Source organism: Corvus hawaiiensis, chromosome W, assembly GCF_020740725.1.
Source record: "Corvus hawaiiensis isolate bCorHaw1 chromosome W, bCorHaw1.pri.cur, whole genome shotgun sequence".
Taxonomy (NCBI): Eukaryota; Metazoa; Chordata; class Aves; order Passeriformes; family Corvidae; genus Corvus; species Corvus hawaiiensis.
The window spans coordinates 2,718,353-2,734,266 of record NC_063254.1 but is presented as its reverse complement, the minus strand read 5'-3'; the positions used below and the strand labels follow the sequence as shown (position 1 = coordinate 2,734,266).

General features: G+C 43.8%; 1 long non-coding RNA gene across 4 annotated transcripts; it reads right to left on the bottom strand.

Moving 5' to 3' along the window:
- Window positions 1-2,112: 2,112 nt before the first annotated feature.
- On the bottom strand, window positions 2,113-10,824 carry LOC125319357. 4 transcript variants are annotated; one of them, XR_007200677.1, is made up of 4 exons: window positions 10,769-10,824; window positions 8,182-10,644; window positions 7,424-7,598; window positions 2,113-5,509 (listed from the first exon to the last, which is right to left on the bottom strand). It is a non-coding gene; the product is annotated as an uncharacterized LOC125319357 (long non-coding RNA). The 4 variants fall into 4 exon arrangements; XR_007200676.1 differs by having other exon boundaries at window positions 7,424-9,033; window positions 10,533-10,644; XR_007200678.1 differs by having other exon boundaries at window positions 7,424-8,537; window positions 10,533-10,644.
- Between the last annotated feature and the right edge of the window lie 5,090 nt (window positions 10,825-15,914).

Here is a 15,914-nt window from a genome sequence, read left to right as displayed (position 1 = left end):
GTGGCTGTGTGATGGTTTTAGGAGGTTGGAGTGGAAGGAATACCCATTCAGTTATGATGAGGGGCTCCTTCTGCTCTTTGTCCTACTGAAATATGAGGCCGTGAAAGCGTGGTACCTTCCCTAGAATGACAAGCTTAAAGGGTAGGGAGGGCTGGTACCTGTGTGCTTTTCTGGTGGAAATGATCTCTTGTATCCTTTTGAGGGACAGCCTTGCCTCTTCTGTCAGGGATCTAGGGGATGCTGGACCGCCTTCCCCTTTTAACAGGTTTGCAATAGGAGCTACATCCTCTGTGGTGAGTCCTAACCAGGACTTTAGATAGGTCAGTGTCCCACAGATCTGTTGCACTTCCTCTAATGTTTTTGGGTTATTATTAATGGTGACAGGTGTTGGGGTGATAGAGGTTTCTGTGATTTTGAGTCCGAGGTACTTGCATAATGGGTGGGAACAGAGGGAGGGGTGAAACACGACGCTGTGGGGGCGGGGTTAGGGGCAGGGTCATGTTCCGACGCGGGAGTGGGAGGGGATGGGGACAAGAAGGGATTTCTGGGGTGGAGGAGAAAGGGATTGTGGGAGGTGTAGTTTGGGGATGAAGAAACATTGCGTCCGCTATTACTGGAGACAGACAAACTCGGAGAAAAGGGGTTGGGGGAAGGGGCTTTATCCTGGGCTGCGAGCACATGGCAATGGCTGTCCCTGGGAACAGAGAGGTCAGGGGAGAAGGGGTTTTTCTGCACGCTTAAAACATGAGGGCTAGAAACTGGGGAAAAGGGAGTGGAGAAGAGGTTTTGGAAAGGTCCTGGGACGGGCTCCGGATTCCCGTCCAAGGCAGGGTGCTGAGGAAACACGGGTGAGCCAGGAGGACGATAGCTCTCCTGTGCTAAAAAGCAGTCTGCTCTAGCTGTGTTTCCCAGCGTAGGGGAAGAGGGGTCAGGGACACAGGGGTTGGAAGAGGGTATAAGGGAATTAACGGGGTTTTTGTAGAGGCTTTTCATGTACTGCTTTTTTCTCCGGCAAAGTATAACTCAGTAACAGGAGAGGAAAGAATTTTGAAACTGTTGTGTCTCCTGCACGCCTAAGAGAGGAGAGTTTTCTCCCCACCTTATCCCAAAATTCAGGAGATCTTATGTCCTCGGAGGTCAGATTAGGAAAGTACTGAAAAAGCCATCGTACAAAAGATTGAACTAGATTTTTAGGGTATTTATGCCCAGTACAAGAAAGGTAGCTTTGAACTTGGTAGTATATTTCTCTATGGTGTGCAGAAACATCAGATCCCATTATGAAAGCAACACCACAAACCTGAACCCCTAATCGCAAAAAAGGAGGTAAAAAAAAAAAAAAGAGAAAGTTTGCATGGGCACCAGCTTAAGACAGGAGCCCCTAAACCAGCAGGGAAATACTCACCAGAATTCTGGATTTATCACAAGAAAGCAGGTCTGGAGAAAAACAACAAGCAAGAAGGGTCTTCTGCTTACCAGCCGTTCCCTCGCCACGTGGTGTGGAGGAGGGTAAAGGCTGAGACTCTGGGCTCACTGTTACACAAAAAGTAACAGCTCGCTACACAGAGCTGGCACAGCAGGAGGTGCAGAGCTAACTCCAGCAGACACGCAGCTGCTGGGACGCCCTAAAAGTCTCTCAGAACTGGGGTTCAGAGATAGCACGTTGTGTGCCAAATGAGGAGGTATATTTTCAGCTTTTTACCAGCTAGCGCTTGTAGTTCAATGCCTTAGAAAGCTTCGAGCAACCCAGAGAGGTAGCACGGGCAATCTAGCATTTCAGTAGCTCTAAAATCGGTACCTGTATCAGCTTCAAAGCAAATACCACCAGCAGAAGCAAAGAGGGAGAAATATAGCTCTCTGCTCGCTCAATTTCCCACAGTTAGAAGCTTTCAAAAGAAACAGACGACAAGAGATCTTCGCAGAAGGGGTAGCAGAGCCAAGAGAGGGCAGGGCTTCCCTTGATCGTCTCTTTTATTCGGAGAAGGGGAAAGGGGAGGACTGGGGGCAGACCCGGGGTGACCGACCAATCAGACACTGCTAAAGAGTTTGAGTTACATTTGGTTTTGCCTGCGCTTAGAACAAAGGAGCTCAGAGCACATGGCAGAGGCAAGTGTCTTGGGGAGGGGGAGGGGAAGCTCAGAACAGGCAGCAACAGGATCCTGCAGTAAAATCGGGAGGACCTCTCCCAGTTGCTTTCTCCAACCTTCTTCCCACATTTGAAACTCGGGTGGGGAAAGCAAGCAGGAGAAAATGCTTTTGAGGTCATGCGGAACTATCACTGAGGTGCTGAGGGTTATTCTCAGAAGGTTCTTAAAATACTGACTCTCCCTCCCAAATTCTTTCTGGGCTTTGGAAAGCTCTTTGAGCCCTGCAGGATCAAAAGGTTTCCATGTGGGATTATTGCCTGTTCGATCATATGGTACAGGAGCGGCGAAGGGGTAGGAGGGAGCTGAGGGGACTCTTGGACCCGATTTCAAGATGGCGTCGGTTCCGGTTTCTACCCCGTGGGAACCGGAAGGGGGGGATATGGGAACCAGGAAATCCTCCACAGTGGGCGGGGTTGGAGGACCAAGAGGCGTGGTCACAGGATGGGTGGGGATTCCCGATGCAGGGGGCGGTACCCGATGTGTGGGAGGAACCCGTAGACGTCATGTCTGGGGGCGGGGATACGAAAGGGTTGGGGGTAGGAGGGAGCAAGGGATTGTGGGAAGAAGAAGGGGGGGAGGGGTGGACTGCGCTATGTGGTCTCCACCATTATGTAGACACGTGGAGTGGAGGGGGATAGTGGCGAATGGCATTTAGAACAGTTTTCTGGGCTTACAACTGGGGAAGAGGGTGAGGGGTATGGGGTTTGGGAAGGGGTTGAGGCAGCCTGGCCAGAGCTACCCCAACAGGGTGGCTGAAAAGACCGAGAGGGGTCAGAGAGAAGGTAGTAACTCTGTGCCTCTGGGCATATTACCCCATTCAGTTTTTCCAACGAAGGGGAAGTGGGATGAGGAGCAGGAGGGGAGAAAGGAGGGATATGGGAAGAACTACAAGGGGATTTGTGCTTTTCTTTTACTTTCTGATCCATTTTATGCAAGTCCCGAAGGACTAGAACTAGAGGAAAGAATTTTTCTCCAGAGGAGTCTCCCTTTCACTTTAAATCAGTAATCTTATCCCCCACAGCCTACCAGAAGGCAGGAGATTTTAAATTTGCAGGAGACACTTGAGGAAGGTAAAAGAAAAGCCAGTGAACAAACTGTTTTAACAGACCCTTTGAAAATTTAAACCCACTAACTTCAAGGAATTTCGCAACTTGTAGAAAAACCTCTCTTTGGGGCTGAGAGAGTTTTGATCCCATCTCTCTCTCAGCACTTCTTCCACCCACCACCCAGAAAATGAAAAAAGAAACAAAATATCAGGGACTGGGGATACTCACACAAGTTTCAGAAATCAGTTAAAAGGCATCCGGTCCCAAACTAAAAAGCACAGGTGGGGTTCTCCGAGGCACGGCTGCTCTCCAAAATCAGTTCAGTGAAAAATCAGTGGGAGTTAGCAGCCTTCTCTCAGGGCACCACTCCTAAAACAGAGCAGACTGCACCGAGAGGCGTCGGCAAGTCCAAAGTTGCTTCGTCTCACTGTCCACTGACAGCCACGACGTTACAGGGGTCCACTTGCGTGAGCCCCACGCTTGGTCCGCCAACCTAACGCAGTTCTTGTGCTTGAGGCACGAGCTCTGGCGTGCCCTCGATCAGAGAGAGTCCAGCTGCGTTACTTCTGTGCGTCGCTGAAGCGACTTCAGCATCAAGAAAGGTGCTGCTGGCTGAGATAGCTAGCTGGCTTCTTTGCAGAGGGAAATGGCAGGAGCCAATGGGATCGGCTTACATTAGCTCGGAGACAAAGGAAGAGAGAGGCTGTTCTGGTCTGGCTCCTAACAGGTTTATTGTCAGAAGTTTCGCAACCTGAACAAGCTCGGAAGGGATAGAATGCAATGGGATCCCTCCCCGAGGCTTGTCCTCAGTTTTATAGGGAATTTGAAAATCGCAGTGAAAGGGGAAAACAACCAATGAGTTACAAGCCAGGGGGAGGATACAATTTAACAAGAACCACTGGGGGAAACCGAGAGGCGGGAGTTATAACAAAGAACCAGTGAACAACCGAGTAACCAGGAAATTTCCCGAGCCGGGGGAGGCGGCTTGTACCCGGGTGCTGCCCGGGTGGGTGCGGCTTAGGCTTCTGAGCCGCCCCTTGATCCACCCTCTGAGTCTGCCTCTTCAGGAAACTCGATCCAGGGGATGGGCTGGGATTGATTGGCATCACGCTGCCCCAGCCCTGCAGTGGGCTGGGTCATAGCAACAGCTGACTATAACCTGGAATATGCATTCTCCAGAATCCCACAAGGCCTATGAAAGCTTGTATTTCCTTCTTGTTAGCTTGTGGAGACATAGTTTCTATTGATACCGAAATCAGCCCAATAGAAACTTTCTAACACAGTTTTGAGTATTAGAAAGCAGGCATTCTTTATTGCAGTGTGCTGGTCACTCAGAGAATCCTTCCTCTAATTGAGTGCCCTGAATGTTGGGTAAAGAGTTTCATTGTACACAATGATTACATATTCATAGGCTATCCCTGCTTACTTGATGTATATGTATTACTTCATTTTACATAATCACACCCCTTATTGGAAGTTCTTGAATGTTTTTTTGGGGTTCTTCTTTGGTGGTCTTCAACATCCGGTGTCCTTTTTAGGCAGCTGTTCCTTGACCTGTGGTTTTTAGTAAGTGCAATACTTTTGTTTTGCATAACTGCTGCTTTGACAGCCTTGCAGAGCTGAGCTGGCATCCTGCTTGTGTTTTGTATTACTTCTGTTTGCCTAAGTTACATCCTTTATCGACTTCTCCAAGGCTATGCTGTTCTGTTCTACTGTCCTTATCAAGTCCTCTCTATCCTTGAGACTAAATTCCTTATGGGAACTAGTTGCTTAATACCTATATTTCATTTTTATAGTGTAAGGCCTTACAACAGCTATAACACTGAATCATGATGCAAGCTAAAACACATACAGCAGTTATGGTGCTGATTATAAACATGTTTTAACCAAGTCCAGTTGGGTAACCATGAAGTAAGTTTGATAAAGATTTCTTTACATCCCCAGGAGGTGCCGTCCTGAGCTGTGCATTGTAAAATCTGGGTTTGTTTCCAGATTTCCTGGACATCTGTAGACACTCTACGACTTTGATAGCAAAACAAGACTTAGGCATCTTGGTTTTTCTCAGACAACGGTTTGATTACCTAAGGGGCTTCGGCTCTTTTAATTCTGGAATAACGCATCCATGATTTTACTTCATCCAGTTTCAACACAGTAAAAGTTGTCAGTAGTACTTGGAAAGGTCCCTTCCACTTTGGCTGCAGCAGAGTGGTTCCCCAGTCTTTTGAGTAGACCCAATCTCCTGGTTGGAACTCATGCGCTGTGTGTCCAGTCCCATCAGTCTGGAGATCACCACTGCTTGCTGCAAATCCTGTAGTTTTACTAAGAGAAATGAGGCAATTATTCAAATCAACTCCTCTTTTTATGTGTGTGTTTCCTGGAATGTGTGGTACTTGGTAGGGTCAACCATATAGCAGCTCATAGGGGCGTATTTTGCTGGTGCCCTGCGGCTGAATTCGAATTTGAAGTAGAGCAACAGGTAAGGCTTGGACCCATGTCAAGGAGGTTTCCTGACATATTTTACCCAACTGCAGTTTGATTGTATAATTCATTCGCTCTACTTTGCCACTAATTTGGGGCCTATAAGGAGTATGAAGATCCCAAGCTATTCCCAAGGCTTTCCTAACCTGTTGTACCCCTTCTTCAATAAAGTGGGAACCTCTGTCTAATGGCATTCCCAAAGGTACCCCAAATCTAGGTATTATTTGGTTCAACAGTATTTTAGTCCCTTCCTTATTGTCTTGGGGTGACCTTATGATGTGTATCCCATATCGCTGCCTATGCCCAGAAATTAATTTTTGTGCCTTTCTATGCCTCTAAACTGAGCCTGAGAGGGGGAAGGAAAAAAACTGAGCAAAACTTTCTCAAAGCAGTTTTTGCTTGTTCAAGGTCACAAAAAGATAGCAGTTTTTTTTCCCCAGCTGGAGCAGGGGAGCAAGGAAGCACCCGGCTTGCTGCTTCCCAGTTAGTTTTTGGCCAGTGGTTTTCAGTTTCTTGTTCTCCGGAGAGAGACTGAGAGTTGGACTTTGCTTTTCCTTCTCTGGAATTCCGGATTTTCTCCCTTTTCTACTGGACTGCTTGATTGCTGTAACATCAGAGCACATCAGGAGGATTTTCCACCGGGCACAGAGGGCCTGGCCCCGGCCCAAGCCCCAGCTCCGAGGAGACCAAAGGGAGGACTCGAACACTTTCCCAGGTTTTTTCCTCTACAGCGAAAGATTTTACCATCTAACATTATTTTCCTTCCCGTGTGTTTGTTAAATAAATAGTTTTATCTTCTTCACTTTCCTTCGAGGAAAATTTATTTTTTTTCCCAAACCTGGTGGGGGAGGGGTGGTTGTGCCTTCTCTCAGAGGATATATTTCTAAATTTGGCCAAACCGGAACACTTAGCCTGGTTGGTGCGACAAGGGAAGGCTTCTGGCCACCCAGAAAAAGTATCCACCAGAACTAGGAGGTATTTATACCCCCCTTTTCTGGGTGATTCAGTAAAATCAATCTGCTAACATTCATCTGGAACACTTCCAGATTTTATGGCTCCTAGCACTACTTTGTAAGCCATATTAGGGTTCTTTCTTTGACAAACTATATGTTGCTGGATTCTTGATTGTGCAATCTGAGCCATTTTAGATCCAGTTATAGAGTTTTGCAAATGTTTCAGAATTTTTCAGTACTCCAATGAGTGCCTTGTGCTCACAATCCACTATTTCACTCAAGATTGGTTCTGGGACTACTATTTCCCTGGTTCTGGTAATTGCCCAGGCTCGTGGATCAAATCATGCTTCTAAGGTTTTGATTGACAGTCCCTAGCACTATACTGAGATTTTTCTACTGGGAGAGGTATCTCTGGCAGGGGTATTAAAGATAAAACTTTTTTTCTACCATGCCTTTTTCTTCAGCTTCTTTGGCAGCCTTATCAGCTAAACAATTCCCCAATTCTGGTTTGGTCTTACCCACTTGGTGTGCTCTGCAATGCATGATGGCAACTTCTGCTGGTTTATGGATGCTTTCAAATAAATCCAAGAGCTGTTTTCCATTTTTGATCAATGTGCCTTGAGATGTCAAAAGGCCTCTTTCTTTCCAGATGGCCTTGTGTGCATGTACCATTCCAAAAGCATATCTGAATCAGTCCAAATGTTAACTCATTTTCCTTTACTCAATCCCAAAGCTCAAGTGAGTGCAATTAGTTCTGCTTTCTGGGCCAAAACATTGCAGGGGAGCACCCTGCTTTGATTACCTGATGGTGTGCAGTTACTGGGCATCCACAGATAGTCGTTTTCCATTTCAGACAAAGCTGGTCCCATCAGTAAACAATTCCCAATTAGGTCTTTCCAAGGGGCTGTCTCCTAAGTCAGGTCTGCTGGAATACACTTCTTCTATAGTCTGTAAGCAATCATGCTCTGGGATTCCTTCTACTTGTTGGGCAGATAAGAATATAGCAGGGTTAACAATAGAAGTTGTTTTGAGTGTCACATTGTCTTGCTCCAGCAAGACTACCTGGTATTTTAACATCTGGCTAGGAGATTGCCAGTGGCCCCCTTTTTGCTCAAGTACTGACTGCACCATATGTGGTACATAAATGACAATGCTTTGTCCCAAAGTCAGTTTTCGAGCTTCCTGGATCAAGAGGTAACTGCTACTGCCCTAAAGACAACTAGGCCAGCCTTGGCTGACATTATCTAGTTTCTTTGAAAAGTAGGCCACGGCCCTCCTCTGGCCCCCGAGGAACTGCAACAGCACTCCCAGTGCTATATTTTGTCTTTCATAGGTAAATAGTTCAAACGGGCTCATGAGGTCTGGATATCCCAAAGCAGGGGCCCCCATGAGGGCTTGCTTGACTTGTAAAAAGGCAGCCCATGAACCATCAGTCCAGACTATAAAGTCCTTCTGAGATGTCTTCAAGAGCTCATACAGTGTCTTTACTTGCAACCCATAATTGCTGATCCTCAGGTGACACCATCCAACCATCCCAAGAAATGCAGACAACTCTCTTACCGTTCATGGGTGTGGGAGTTGGCAAATTGCTTCTTTTCATTCCTGTCCCAGCCTCCTGGGTCCTTGGAGGATTTCAAATCCCAAGTAGGTTACTGTGATCTGGAATATTTGTGCTTTGTCTTTGGATACTCTATATCCACTTAGTCCCAGAAAATTCAACAATGCCACAATCTGATCCCAACATTGCTGTTTAGTTTCAGTGGCTATCAGAATGTTATCTACATACTGTAACAAGACTCCAAGAGGGTTCTGATTTTTCCATTCCTCCAGTTCTTTTGCCAATTGACTTCCGAATATGGTGGGGCTATTTTTAAACCCCTGTGGCAGAACTGTCCAAATCAGTTGAGTTCTTCTCCCTGTGTTTTCATTTTCCCATTCAAAAGCAAAAAGCTCTTGACTTTCAGTACTCAAAGGGATACAGAAAAAGGCATCTTTCAAATCTAATATTGTAAACCATTTTAATTTTTCACTCAAGGTTGTTAGCAAGGCATAAGGATTCGCTACTACCGAGTGTATATCTTCTACTATCTTATCTATGGCTCTAAGGTCCTGTACCAGCCGGTAATCCTTTCCATTTGCCTTCTTAAATGGCAAAATAAGGGTATTAAATTTGCATTCACATTCCTTCAATAGGCCATATTTTATAAATTTTTCCACAAAGGGTAATAAACCCTTACAACTTTCTATTTTCAAAGGGTATTGCTTTTGCCTTACCAGTCCCGCTCCAGGTTTCAATTTAATTCTTACAGGCTCTGCTCTTTTTGATCATCCAGGCACCTCTCCAGCCCAGACTATTGGAATCACTGCATCCTCAAGTGATACTGGCAGATGGGTCATGTCCAATTTTGGAGACTGTAGTGTAAAAATAGAGGCTTCCACGCAATTAGGTTCTGGAATACTAACCTGTATTTTGCCATTTTAAAATTTGATTTCAGCATTTAGTTTTTTCAATGAATGTCTCCCAAGGAGAGGCTTTGATGAATTGGGTAGATACAAAAACTGGTAAGTCATCCATTGCTTTTCTAATTTAAAATCAATGGGCTTGAAAAATGGCTGAGTTTCACGATTCCCTGTTGCACCAATGATTGTTATAGAATCATTACTCAAGTTTCCTTTTACTGTGTTTAGCACAGAGTAACTAGCTCCTGTATCTACTAAAAATTCTACCTCTTCCTTTGCCTCCTCATTCCCCAGCTTAGCTGTAACCAGAGGTTCTGCTGGGGAAGAATCCTCTGGTCCCCCTCAGTCATAATGGGTGAACCCGCAATGATGGGGTCCCCCACGAGAGGACGGCTGTTATGTTTCAACTGTGGACAATCCTTTTTACAATGCCCATTTTTATTACAGTATGCACATAGATTAATATGCAGTCTCACAGGGGAGTTTGAGGTAGGTTGTCTGCACCCTCATTCCCTTCCTTTCCCCAGGGGAACCATTCCTTTGGAAATTCCTTTCATAATTGCAATTTTTTTTTTTTTTTTTTTTGTTTTAGTATTCTAACATAGGTGACGGTCATTGACTTTCAATTATTAAGGTCTGTTATTGAAAACAGAACTTTTACTGATATTGGAGCATCTGCACCTACCACATGATGGAGGGGAGCCTCTTTATGCCCCAGTTCCCTCATAATATCAGTCTCGGCAGCCTGATTGTCTGTTCCCCCCTCAAGCTTGCAATTAGGACCATAAGATCTAAATTGTCCTCCTAATTGAGAAGATGTTTAGAACAAATTTGTCCCATGCTGCACATAGAACATCAACACTCTAACCATTTTCCTTGATTCTCCTTTTCAAGAGTCAGCACAAAAGGGTCTGAGGGGGCTGAATTCAAGCCACAATCTTTCTACCATTCCAGATGATTCCTCAAAGTGAAAAACATATCAGCATATATAACCTCATCCCATTTCTGTTCTCATCTTAAAAACAACATTGGCTGTAACAATGTATTCATGTAACGTTCACACGTGACAATGTTCAAGGTTCCATTTTGTGGCCACTTTTCTCCAGAGTCTAGTTTGTACAATGGCCACCACTGATTACAATACTTAATCAAATTCTCCCTGGTAGCTGTTCCCCCAGGGGGCCTTCTGATCTTTCTCCAATGTCACAAAATGCAACCAAGTGGGGATTTTTTCAGAATGACCCCTTTAGATTGTCCACTACCTATCTCCAAATAGTAGACCCAAAATGTTACAATACAGATACAAATACAAAACAACTATCGATCGATAAAACCAGGTCAAATATCAAATTCCAGAATATCAAATAACCCACCCAATGCACTGGAAGATCCACATGCCTTATAAGGGCAGGATTCCCAAAAGAAAGCCTTATTATCAGATGGGATCTTACCTGTGTCCTAGACTGGTCCGAGGATCTGTGGTCTTCTTCAGGAAAGCCCTGGTGCTGGTGTAAAGATCCAGAGATCCCTCAGATCCACAGGAGATCAGGTAGAGTGTCCCATCTAGAGGTGCCAAAAATGATACTGAAATCGACCCAATAGAAACTTTCTAACACAGTTTTGAGTATTAAAAAACAGGCATTCTGTTGTGGATTAGTAAAACTTTACAAAATGAAGGCCTTGTTACCCTTGTAAAATCATGGCTTACTCCTGTTACTTCAGCTAAGTAGAAAAGGACTCTGGGAATGACTCAGCTGCAATAGAGGTAGAAAACAAGTTATATAACCATAGAAAAACAAGTTATATAACCATCACATGTTCACATCGTGGCTTATGGTGGTTGGTTGAATTATGTTTGTTGTGTTTCAAAGGTATGTAACTGATAAAGGCCTAATTGCTCAAAAAGGCCTGTTTTTTTCAATAAACAACTTCCCTTTTGCACCTGCCTGGAGGGTCTGTGTCATTTTACATTGTTACAATTGGCGTCCAAAGGACGGGATATCAGATTGCAGTGAAGAGATGGACTGCAACTCAGCCCGGTGGTCCTTGTGACCTTGGACCCCTAGACTGCAAGCAGAAAGCAGAGCTCAGACCCTGCTACAACAACAGGGGCTTTCTTTAAGAACCAAACTTGGACGGAGAGCAAAATGCTGGCACAGCCTATAAGGTTAGGTCAGTGGTATTCACTGGACGAAGAACCACGGGATCTTGAGTATTGCAACACATTCTCCACATTGGAGCAAATTTTTTTATGGGTCAAAGAACCCTGTAACTGTTTCCTAAATGAGAGAGGCTTTGATGTTAAAAACTCCTGCGAGTAGTTGTGGCAGGGAGTGCTGGAAAGGATACTGATAATGAACCAGGGAATGGATCAATCCTCAACTTCGAATAACGGACTCAAAATGCGTGTGATGCTGTGGGCACTGGTGCTGCTCCCCCGGAGTGGCCTCTTTGCACGGCTCTCCCCCCGGAGCGGCTCGGCTGGCTTTAGAAACTGACTCCCCTGGGCCGTTGGCCCCTTTGGCTGCGGCTTCTCTGTCCCTTGCTCCCCCGCAGACGGCTTCTCCGCTGCCCGGTCCTCCCACAGTGGCTCCTTCGTTGCCCGCTCTCCCGATGCCAGCCCCCCCCCCCCGGTGGCTGCTCCACCAGCGGCGGCGCCCTCGGCCCCCTTGGCCCCTCTGGGCCTTCCGGCCCCCACTCGCCCAGAGGCAGCTCACAGCATACTGGCCAACTCCAAGCTCAGGCCACCTCGTGAGGAGATGTTACCCTTTGATTGCTATCCTGACTTGGGTTACCCTTCTGATCCTGGGCCCATAAATCACGGGCAGACAACAGATTTATACCCTACACAGAATGATGATGCTATGGCACATCGCTGTCAGAAAATGCCAAGAGGACATGTTGAAACACAGAGATCCGTCAGTTATTACTGCATGCCCAGTTGTCTACGAACAAGGTCAACAACCCACTTACAAAGACTTAGCCTACTCTATTGTCAGGGAACTGCAGAAATCGGTACAGGAGAGTTTGTCATTCAGTTAACAGATGACGGTGCATACTCAAACCCCAGAGTGCAGATGGGCTATCCTCGTAATGTTTATGACATCATTACCCGGATCTCTGTTCAAATTAACTTTGTACTTTCAGTAAGCTGTAGATTTTGACAGGACTGTTTATTAGAGAGATTCAAGGTTAGCTGTGTAACTGTAGTGTCTTTCGGCATGCAGATAGCATTATATAATTCCTTACACTGCTTAGCAAGATCTAAATTCTTCAACAGGAATGCTGATATATTGCATGTTTGGCAAAACTTGTCATATAAGATGTATACTGCCTTTTCAAGAATTTTGATTTAAAACTCTGATTGGACTGAATTAATACTGATTCTTTGCTCAGTTATAATGATGTTAGCTGTTACCACAAAAATTAGAAACTTGTATACCTGGAAAAATATTTGCAAGTTGGTACCCTCAGAGCATCATTTATCACTATGTGGATAATATTTTAGTTTGTGGACAGGAAGATTCATATTTGTGAGATACTGTGACCCCTTAGAAAATTCAGTAGATCCCTCCTTGGAAATATTTAGGCTGGATATTAACTGACCAAAATGTGGAACCACAGCAATTTAAAGCCTGATGTCAAAACATTGAATGATTTACAAGAGTTACTGGGAGCAATTAGCTGGGTGAAGCCCGTGGTAGGTTTAGCTAGTCATCAATTAAAGCATTTCTTTGCTCACTTCCCCATTAACATTATCTGCAGAAGCTATTCGAGGTTTAGATATAATTGGCTCATGACTCTACTGTAAAGGGAGGCAGAACTGTGCTAGCTTTACCTATTTGCTTGCTTTTTACCCCACAGCTTTAATAAGGTAATTTTATTGTGAATCTTTTGCCACGAAGAAACATGTGACAGCATTTCAAATAGGTACAGCTATTTAGTGATTCAAGTGTAGTTATTCTTCCTTGCCACTTCTAAATTGAAATTGGACTGTACAGTTTAAGTACATTGATGGACCACAAGTGAAGTAAACAGTAGCACACTCCTTTAGAATCACCTGAAACCATAACTTTGTAGCTGTTTATATACACGTGTCAGTCTTATGCACCCACTGACCTAACAGAGTTACATGTGCAAAACTCCTGGCAGTATTATATAACGAGGTCCTTGATGTTTTATCCCTAAATACTTATATCTCATTAGCTTTAATAGTCCAAGCTCAAATCTATTGTACAGGCAATCTGAAAAAGTTGTCTTACCATCTGTGAACTGAACAGGTTTTAAGTGCAATTTGCCAAGATATACAGTGTTGTCATTTTTCTGAGTAAAGCTGCACTTTAAAAAACCCTGGCAAACTTAAGCTTATACTAGAAAAGTACTGACTGTGACTAGGTATTTTCAATACTGTTTATAGTTACCATGAGCTATTCTCAAAATTAATTTATGTAAAACCCTAGAGTTCCATGTTGCTGCTATTTCATTTATGAATCAGTTGTTTGCTTGCATATTGTTCATTGATGCTTAACTGTTATACGACAAATTTTCGATAGCTTTCTTGTAACGATGGAATCAAAATGAGTTAAATTCGGGTGTATCTGAAACGTTTAAAGGAACACTCTCAACTTTGACTATAGTTTTGTTAAATTTAAGTGACGTTAAGGGTAAAGTCTGTTGCTTTTAAGCTCTGTCAAGTTTAAGTTCTATTAAGGTTAAATCTGTTAAATTTAAGTGTTGTTCAGTTTAAGTTCTGTTAAGTTTAGGTTCTATTTAGATTAATTTCCGTTCCATTTCAGTGATGTTAACTTTAGGTTCTGTTAGGCTTACTTTCTGTTAAGTGACAATAAGTTTGAGTGAAGTTAAGTTCTGTTGAAATATGCTCATTTAAATTAAAAGATACAGTTCCTTTGTTATAGAGATAAGATGGAACCGACTGAAAAAATTATGATGGAGAATTGGTAAGCAACTGTTGAAGAATACAAGATAGTAAGTTGTGTAAAAATATGTGAAGATGCAGTTTATTAGATCCTTAATTTCATTGACAATTCTGTGGGTATAAATGTTCTACATTGGCCAATCAAGATAGTTATTCATAACAATCTTTGCTGTTTTATCTTCCATAGGTAGCACAGAAGGATGAGTAACAATTCCAAGTTATGGATATTATTAATTGTAAGCTGTTTAGTCCTTTCTTTCCTGCTTTTATTTTGCTTTATTGTCATATATGCATAGATGTGTGGAGAAATATAATCTCGATTTCTTAGAACAGTTACTGTTGCTGTATTAACGATTCTGAATATGTTGTTAATGTCATAGCGTGAATTCACAGATGTTTTATAAAGGGCATTATCCATAAGATATTATTTGATGTTACACATATGCATTCTTTTGGTTGGTTGCAGTTTGTTCATGGTACCATTGACTACTTAGCTAAGGATAAATGACAAAGCTGGCTGCTTTACAAACTTTCACATACTGTTGTGAAGTTATCTGCAAGGAATGTATAATTTTAAGAAATTTTCCCAACTGATACTAATAGAAGCTTGTTTATAGGATATATTAGGGGAACCTTTCCAGTTAAGGTCTTGGCTCTGGCCAAGCCCTGGCCCTAGCTGGTCAGGAGGTATGCCTACAGACCCAGGTGTTTCTGCACTAAAAATGTAGTCAAGTCACTTTGACTTGCCGATTTGGGCTTATAAAAAGCTAGAACCCCTTTTGAGGTAAACTTGGAAACCTTTCCCGGGAAGGGTTCTCCAGGTCCTCACTGTGAAACAGGGCTTGCCAGCTATTGCAGACTCTGGGTGATGGAACAGTATTTAGGCAATTGATCTATCATTCTAAATCACTATCCTTTCTCTCGTGCGCTAATGATTACATGTGTCACTTTGCTTATTTTTGCACGGTGTGAGTTTATTGTTTTATTACATGCATTGCTTTACTTTTATGTTGCCTTCATGTTCATAGTAAGAGATGCACGTTATCAAAAAAAGCAAAGGGGGAATATGGCTCCTCAAGAACAACTAGATAATGCAATATTTACACTAAAATTTTTGAAAGCAGATCATTAATTTTGATCCTGGGCAGAGCGATACTGCTCTGAAGATTTGAGTGTGTGGAACCAATTTCTTAAAGTTTTACGTAAGGATCCACAATTGGGTGTGCAGTGGCAAGGCCTAGCTGATTTACTAACCTAGGAGAGAAGGTATGCATGTGTTTTATCGCCAACAGGTCTAAAGTGATTACCTGCTTGTCTGGACAAACATTGATCACCTCCTAGAAGACGAGGCCCAGTGAGAGGAAAAATGACCTAATTTCCATCCAGCCCTCATAGCCAAGGCAGGAGCAGGGGTAGGGCTGCCTGGAACATGGCTGTGCCTGGAAGCTTACAGAGGCAGCCTACCAGCTGAGGCCTTGTGTCCCACTGCACCCACCATCATATTGTTGTGTTACTGCTGACCTTCTTCAGTTATTCCCTGTTCCATGCTTCCAGAAAGACATTCGGTAATGTTAAAGTCAGCATTTACAGCTAATGGACTCCCTTCCGCCTAAATGGCACAGCCCCTGAGCTCCAGCCATATGACCTTTGGAACAGTGGTCATTTACTTCCAAGTGCAGAAGAAGCAGCTCTCTTCCTAGGGACATTGGACACCATCTTTTTGTTTTCCTATGCTGCGGGTCTCTTTGTCAGTGGCATGGTTGTTTTTGATGGGTTTTTATTAAATGTGATCTGTATTCCATGTATCTTATCCTGTGTCCAGCAGATGACCAGTGACAGTCTTAATAAGATAATGGCTTTACAGGTGAAGACTGTTTTGGAATTAGGGTACATGAAC